Source organism: Bos indicus x Bos taurus, chromosome 22 (assembly GCF_003369695.1).
Source record: "Bos indicus x Bos taurus breed Angus x Brahman F1 hybrid chromosome 22, Bos_hybrid_MaternalHap_v2.0, whole genome shotgun sequence".
Classification (NCBI taxonomy): Eukaryota; Metazoa; Chordata; class Mammalia; order Artiodactyla; family Bovidae; genus Bos; species Bos indicus x Bos taurus.
Window position 1 is genome coordinate 17,706,255 of NC_040097.1, and position 6,000 is coordinate 17,712,254.

Genomic DNA, 6,000 nt, shown 5'->3' on the forward strand with positions numbered 1-6,000 from the left:
TAAACTGGCAGTCTTGTAACTACAAAATAAAATGTGCAATTGAGGGAATGTATTTAGATTTGTAACTCTTATTTGAAACCTTCCTAAGTTTCTGTACAGTTCTGGAACATTTATAAGAATTCTGGGTTAACAGTGTTTTATAAGTTGAATGTATTAGGATTATTTGGTGTTAAAAAGGGTGGCTTTTTTTTATTCAGATAACGGAAGAACTTTACAAGGAAATAGATGTATAAAAGAAGTTTAAAATGTTTGTAAATGGGTTTATAACCCCTTAGAGGTAATTGTTTAAGTTTGTTGGATATAGAGTTGCCAGACTTAGCAAATAAAAATACAGAGCACTAGGTCAATTTGAATTTTAGATAATTCAAATTTAGTTAGGCAGCATGTATTTTACCTGGCAATCTTAGCTGGACTTATCAATGAAATAAAAAACCTTTATATGTCGAACTTACAAGCATGACATTGTCTAAGGCAGTAATCACCCTGCCAGTGTCCTGGGAAAGGTGTTCATTCTCAGCATCAAAAATAACCTAACCTATAGGATCAGAGAGTAAATTAATGTTTTTGCCTTTTTTAACTTTGATAATTTGAATATTAATTTGAAAAATAAAGGAACCTCTGAATAATGGTTTCTCTATATAGGACGTCAAAAAAAATCAGATGAACAGATGAAGAGTTTGACCCCTTTTTGTAATTAGCACTTGAACTTTTTAAAAAAAGTATCTGGAAGTAAAATCTTGAATCAAATTTAACTGAATCAGGGTAAGTGCGGGGCTTCGCTGAGTACCTTCTGTTTCATCTCATTACATGCTCCCCCAGACCCTTACCATGGTCCCTCCGTTTTGCAGGTGAGCACACTGAGGCTTGTGTTCGAAGATACACAGCTAGCATGTGGCAAAGCTGCGATTTGGTCCCACTCATTCTCACTCCAGACCAGCATTCTCCCCGACCAAACTAGGCACACCAAACTCAATAGGAAACCTGCAGGTCAGGGGCTGTGAGGAGGAAAAAGAGAACTTCCAGGTTTTATTGTATACCCTTGGGTACTGTTTGAATTTTCTTTTTTGAATAAAAGCATGTACTTGTTTAGTAATTAGACAAAGTGCTAAAAAGCTGTTTATTCTTTTAAGTTGATTAAACAGTGCCCATGCCAACATGCCCTTCTGGGTCAGCTTAGCCTCAGATGACTCTCAGCCAACCCCAGGAGTTCCTGATAAATATGAGGGGCTGGAGTGACAAAGCTGCACTGGTGACCAGGCACAGCAGAGACCCTCTGCTTTTCCTTCTGTTGGGCTCCAGTGTTGGGAAGTGGAAGTTTGAGACTGTCTCTTCCAGAAGCCTGGAGCCTGGAAAGAAAGGCAGACACTGGCCTGACCCACACTGAACACTCTGAGGTGTCCTTCCTTCTGCTATTCAGTGGCTATGGATGACATTTCCTGTGCCTTGTACTTCCAAACAGTAGGGTATAGATGCTCCTGAAAAAAAAAGAATATGTATATATCCCTCCTTGGAGATTTATAATACACGTTAGCATATTAAATGTCCTAAAAAGTCCTGCAAAGCTGGAACAAAGCTGCTTAACTATGTTGGAACAGTATGTCCTGAATTTATTGTCCATGGAACCCTTTATTCACATAACTCCTTTTAGTATCTTGAGCTCCATCCACGTTGGGAAGCGCCATCCTAATTGAGCAGGGACAATCGGATTCCCTCAAAGACTTAAGCTCTAGTCCTTGTCAATAGACCCTACTGAAGATTTGCACACGTGTCATGTGAATGAGCAGATGTGAGGATCAGAGGATGAGACACGTGGCCCCAGACACCACCGGCAGCCACGGCCATTCACCATGGGTGCTGGTGAGGCGGGAGTCAGTGGAGACAAAGGACGCCTTAGAATTTGAGGGAGGCAACATGGGGATTCCGGGGGGGTGAAAGTGTCACAAGTCAAGTTATCCAAAAGCAGCAAAAAAGAAAAGAGGCGCCGGTGGGAAAGTTTTTACTCTTGGCAGGTGACATCCTCGTGACTCAAAACAGGTGTTTCCAGTGACTGATGCCATTCCATGTGTAATAAGGAGTGTGTCCTAGTAATGATCTTGTATAGCATGCAGACTACTCCAGTCATTATGTTTCACAACCAGCCTGGGGGTTGGGGCAGGAAGAGTGCATTTTATGTAAGGTTGCATAATTGTGACAGATCACATCTTTGTTTCCAACTGGTGAAGCAGGCTCTGGTTTGGATCTCACACAGCGTCTTCCACACCAGGCTGTCTGGACCTCAAGCAGGTTGCTCTCGGAAGGCAGTCAGTGCTCTGACTAGAACCCTTCAAAGGCTCTTTGTTTGACATAAAGACCAAACTCCTTGTGGTGGCTTCTACCTACTCACCCCTTCAAGGTCACATCCTCTATTCTCTTCTTCCCCCGCTGGCCTCCCCTCACTCTGCCTGGCTTTCAGTTCCTGCTGCCGGGCCTTTGCACAGCTGTTCCCTCCACCTGCAGGGCTCTTCCTTCCTTCTACTTCTCAGTCTCAGCTTAAATGCCGTTCTCTCCCTGGCCCCCCTCAGCCCATGAGGAGCTTCCCTCTTATTCTCTTTCATGGAACACAGGTCTTTGCTTCATGGTATCTGTGACGATGTATTGTTACCTATGAGCGCGCGTGTTGTCTGTTGTCTCTCCACCCCACCCCCGACAGTTCTCACAGGCAGGGATACCTTCATGTGTCTGCTGCCTGGGACAGGACTGGGCATACAGCAGATGCTCGGTAAGCCTTTGCTGAATGCATGATATAATCCTCTGACTGACTCTGGAGCCTAGCTTCTCTACCACCCATGGGAGGGTTCTGAGCCTGGGTAACTCAGGTCCCTGGATAACCAAGGGAGACCCCAGGCCACTGAGACAAAAGAAATAATAACAGCAACCACTCCATACCATCTGCCTTTCTCAGAGCACTGGGTGCTAAATTATCACATAACTCCCTGACCTTGCGAGCAGAGTGGAGCAGGATTCTCACCCTTGGTACTAATGCTATTGGAGGCCAAAAAATTCAGTGTTGTGGGGACTGCCCCATGCATTATAGGACGTTTAATAGCATTCTTAGCCTCTATCCGCTAGATGGCAGTAGTACACACCCCCCCCCCCATCCGGAGTCACGACAAGCGAACATGTCTCCAGACATTGCCAAATGCTCCCACAAAGGTGGAGATCACCCCATGTTGAGAATGCTGGAGGTTAAAGCATGCATCATTTCATTTATAGCTGTTCAACCTCAGGCAAGTGTCTAAACCTCTCTGTGCCCATTTCCTCACTTTTGAAAATGGGGATGATTATAGCTCTTACATGTTAGAGCTGTAAAGATTTTGTGAGTTTATAGCTAAAGGGAAGACTCAGCACAGTGTCTGGCCCTTAGGGGTATTCTATTAGGATGATACTCTATCTTCAGAACAAACTGTGCAGATAAAGGACTGCCATTCCCACTTAACAGATGGGAATACTGAGACCTAGAGATAAAGAAGTCAGGCCCCAGTTGCTGATAGTGAAGTGACATAAAAGGCAGGAATTCAGGTTCTCAGGATTAATTCCCTTTGCCAGATCATGTGGGTATAAAATGGTCCATTAACTCCAGACCTCATGTGACCAGTTGCAAACTCTGAGCTGGTGGTGTTGGAATTAGTGGGTTAGATTCACCAGGGTGGGGCTAGCGTGAGGCAAATGAGGCACCGGCTTGGGTGCAAACTTCAAGGGGGTGCCAAACAACTCAGTAATCAAGATAAATAATATTTTATGCATTGTTTTGAATAATTAATTTTAAGAATTATTCAAATTAATGCAGATACATCTATAATGATCAAAGTATCAAAATCTTAAAGACAAGATCCAACCTTGCATTTTTTTTTCTAATTTTATTTTTAAACTTTACATAATTGTATTAGTTTTGCCAAATATCAAAATGAATCCGCCACAGGTATACATGTGTTCCCCATCCTGAACCCTCCTCCCTCCTCCCTCCCCATACCATCCCTCTGGGTTGTCCCAGTGCACTAGCCCCAAGCATCCAGTATCGTGCATCGAACCTGGACTGGCAACTCGTTTCTTACATGATATTTTACATGTTTCAATGCCATTTTCCCAAATCTTCCCACCCTCTCCCTCTCCCAACCTTGCATTTTTATGATTCTTCCTCATTCAGCTCACGCTGAGCCTGCTCCTGGGATCTGCAGATCTGTGCACTCAGTGGGCAGACTTGGGAAGGATGACATTGGAGAAAATAGCACCCTCTTTTGGCTGGTAGTGAGCACTGCTCCTTTTCCAGGGAGCCACTTCCCCTTCTTTGCCCCTTGAAGCAGCAGCATCTCCATGCTGGAAGAGTCTCTTCTGGCAATACAGTGCCTTTTGCCATGATGCTTTAATGAGGCATCTAGGCTAAAAGGTAGCAGGCAGGTCAAATGATGCTGTTGGAGCCCCAGGCCCACCACTTCCCACTGCCCTTTTCTCTGAGCTGGGTCCTGTTGCTTTTCTTGTTACCACCTGTGTGGACATGCCCTATGACCTGTCTCCATTTCTATGGAATATGCTAAAAGCTGCCTGTTAATGGCACCCCACTCCAGTACTCTTGCCTGGAAAATCCCATGGACAGAGGAGCCTGGTGCGCTTCAGTCCATGGGGTCGTGAAGAGTCGGACATGACTGAGCGCCTTCACTTTCACTTTTCACTTTCCTGCATTGGAGAAGGAAATGTCAACCCACTCCAGTGTTCTTGCCTGGAGAATCCCAGGGACGGGGGAGCCTGGTGGGCTGCCGTCTGTGGGGTCGCACAGAGTTGGACACGACTGAAGTGACTTAGCAGGCAGGCCTGTTAATAGAAAGTTGGCTTTTCCAGCCTCACCATGAAAAGGGACAGTGAAGAAACAGGGCCAAGGGGCAGTGGGAAACAGGACCAAGAGGCTTCTCAGAGCCGCTGACTGGTGAGCAGGGAGCTGGCTGCTTCCTTAACTGCAGTTTCTTACTCTTCTTTTAAAGGTTTGGTAGCTTCGTTTTATTTATGTTTTACTTTTTACTTTGAAATAATTTCAAACATGCATGAAAGTTGCAAAAAAAGCCCCCTCGCTTACATATCCTTCATCCAGATTTACCAGCAAAACTTTAGCCACATTCACTTTTTCATCATTCGTTTCCTCTAAGCATAAATTATTTTTTTCTGAACCTTTTGAGAGTAAGTTTGGGACATTATGACCTTTTACGGTAAACCTAAATCCTGTAGGGTGAATTCCCAAGAATAAGTACATTCTCCTACATAATCACAGGACAATTATAATTATAAAATATTATAGCAATTATAAAACTTGAAAGTTTAGCAATTATATATTATTACCTAATCTACAGACCTTATTCAAATTTTACCAATTATTCTAATAATGTCCTTTTTTTTTTCTTGATTTTTATTGGGGTACAGTTGCTTCACACTGTTGGGTTAGTTTCTACTGCGCAGCAAAGTGAATCAGCTATGTGTATACACGTATCTTCTTTTTGTTGGACTTCCTCACAGAGCACCGAGTTCACTGTGCTGAACCACAGATTCTCATTCATTACCTATTTTACAATAATATCAAGGGTGTATGTACATCAACTGCAGTCTCCCAGTTCATCCCACACCACCTTTCCCCCTTGGGATCCACATGTTTGTTCTCTATGTCTATGCTTCTATTTCTGTTTCCCAAATAAGTTTAATATACCATTTTTCTAGATTCCACATATATGCACTGCTGCTGCTGCTGCTGCTAAGTCGCTTCAGTCATGTCTGACTCTGTGCGACCCCACAGATGGCAGCCCACCAGGCTCCCCCATCCCTGGGATTCTCCAGGCAAGAACACTGGAGTGGGTTGCCATTTCCTTCTCCATAATAATGTCCTTTATAGCAGGATTTTCTTTCTGATCTGGAAGCCAATCTAAGATTAAGCATTGTTCTTAGCAGGCTTGTCTCCTTGGTCTCTACTGTGTCTTTCATATC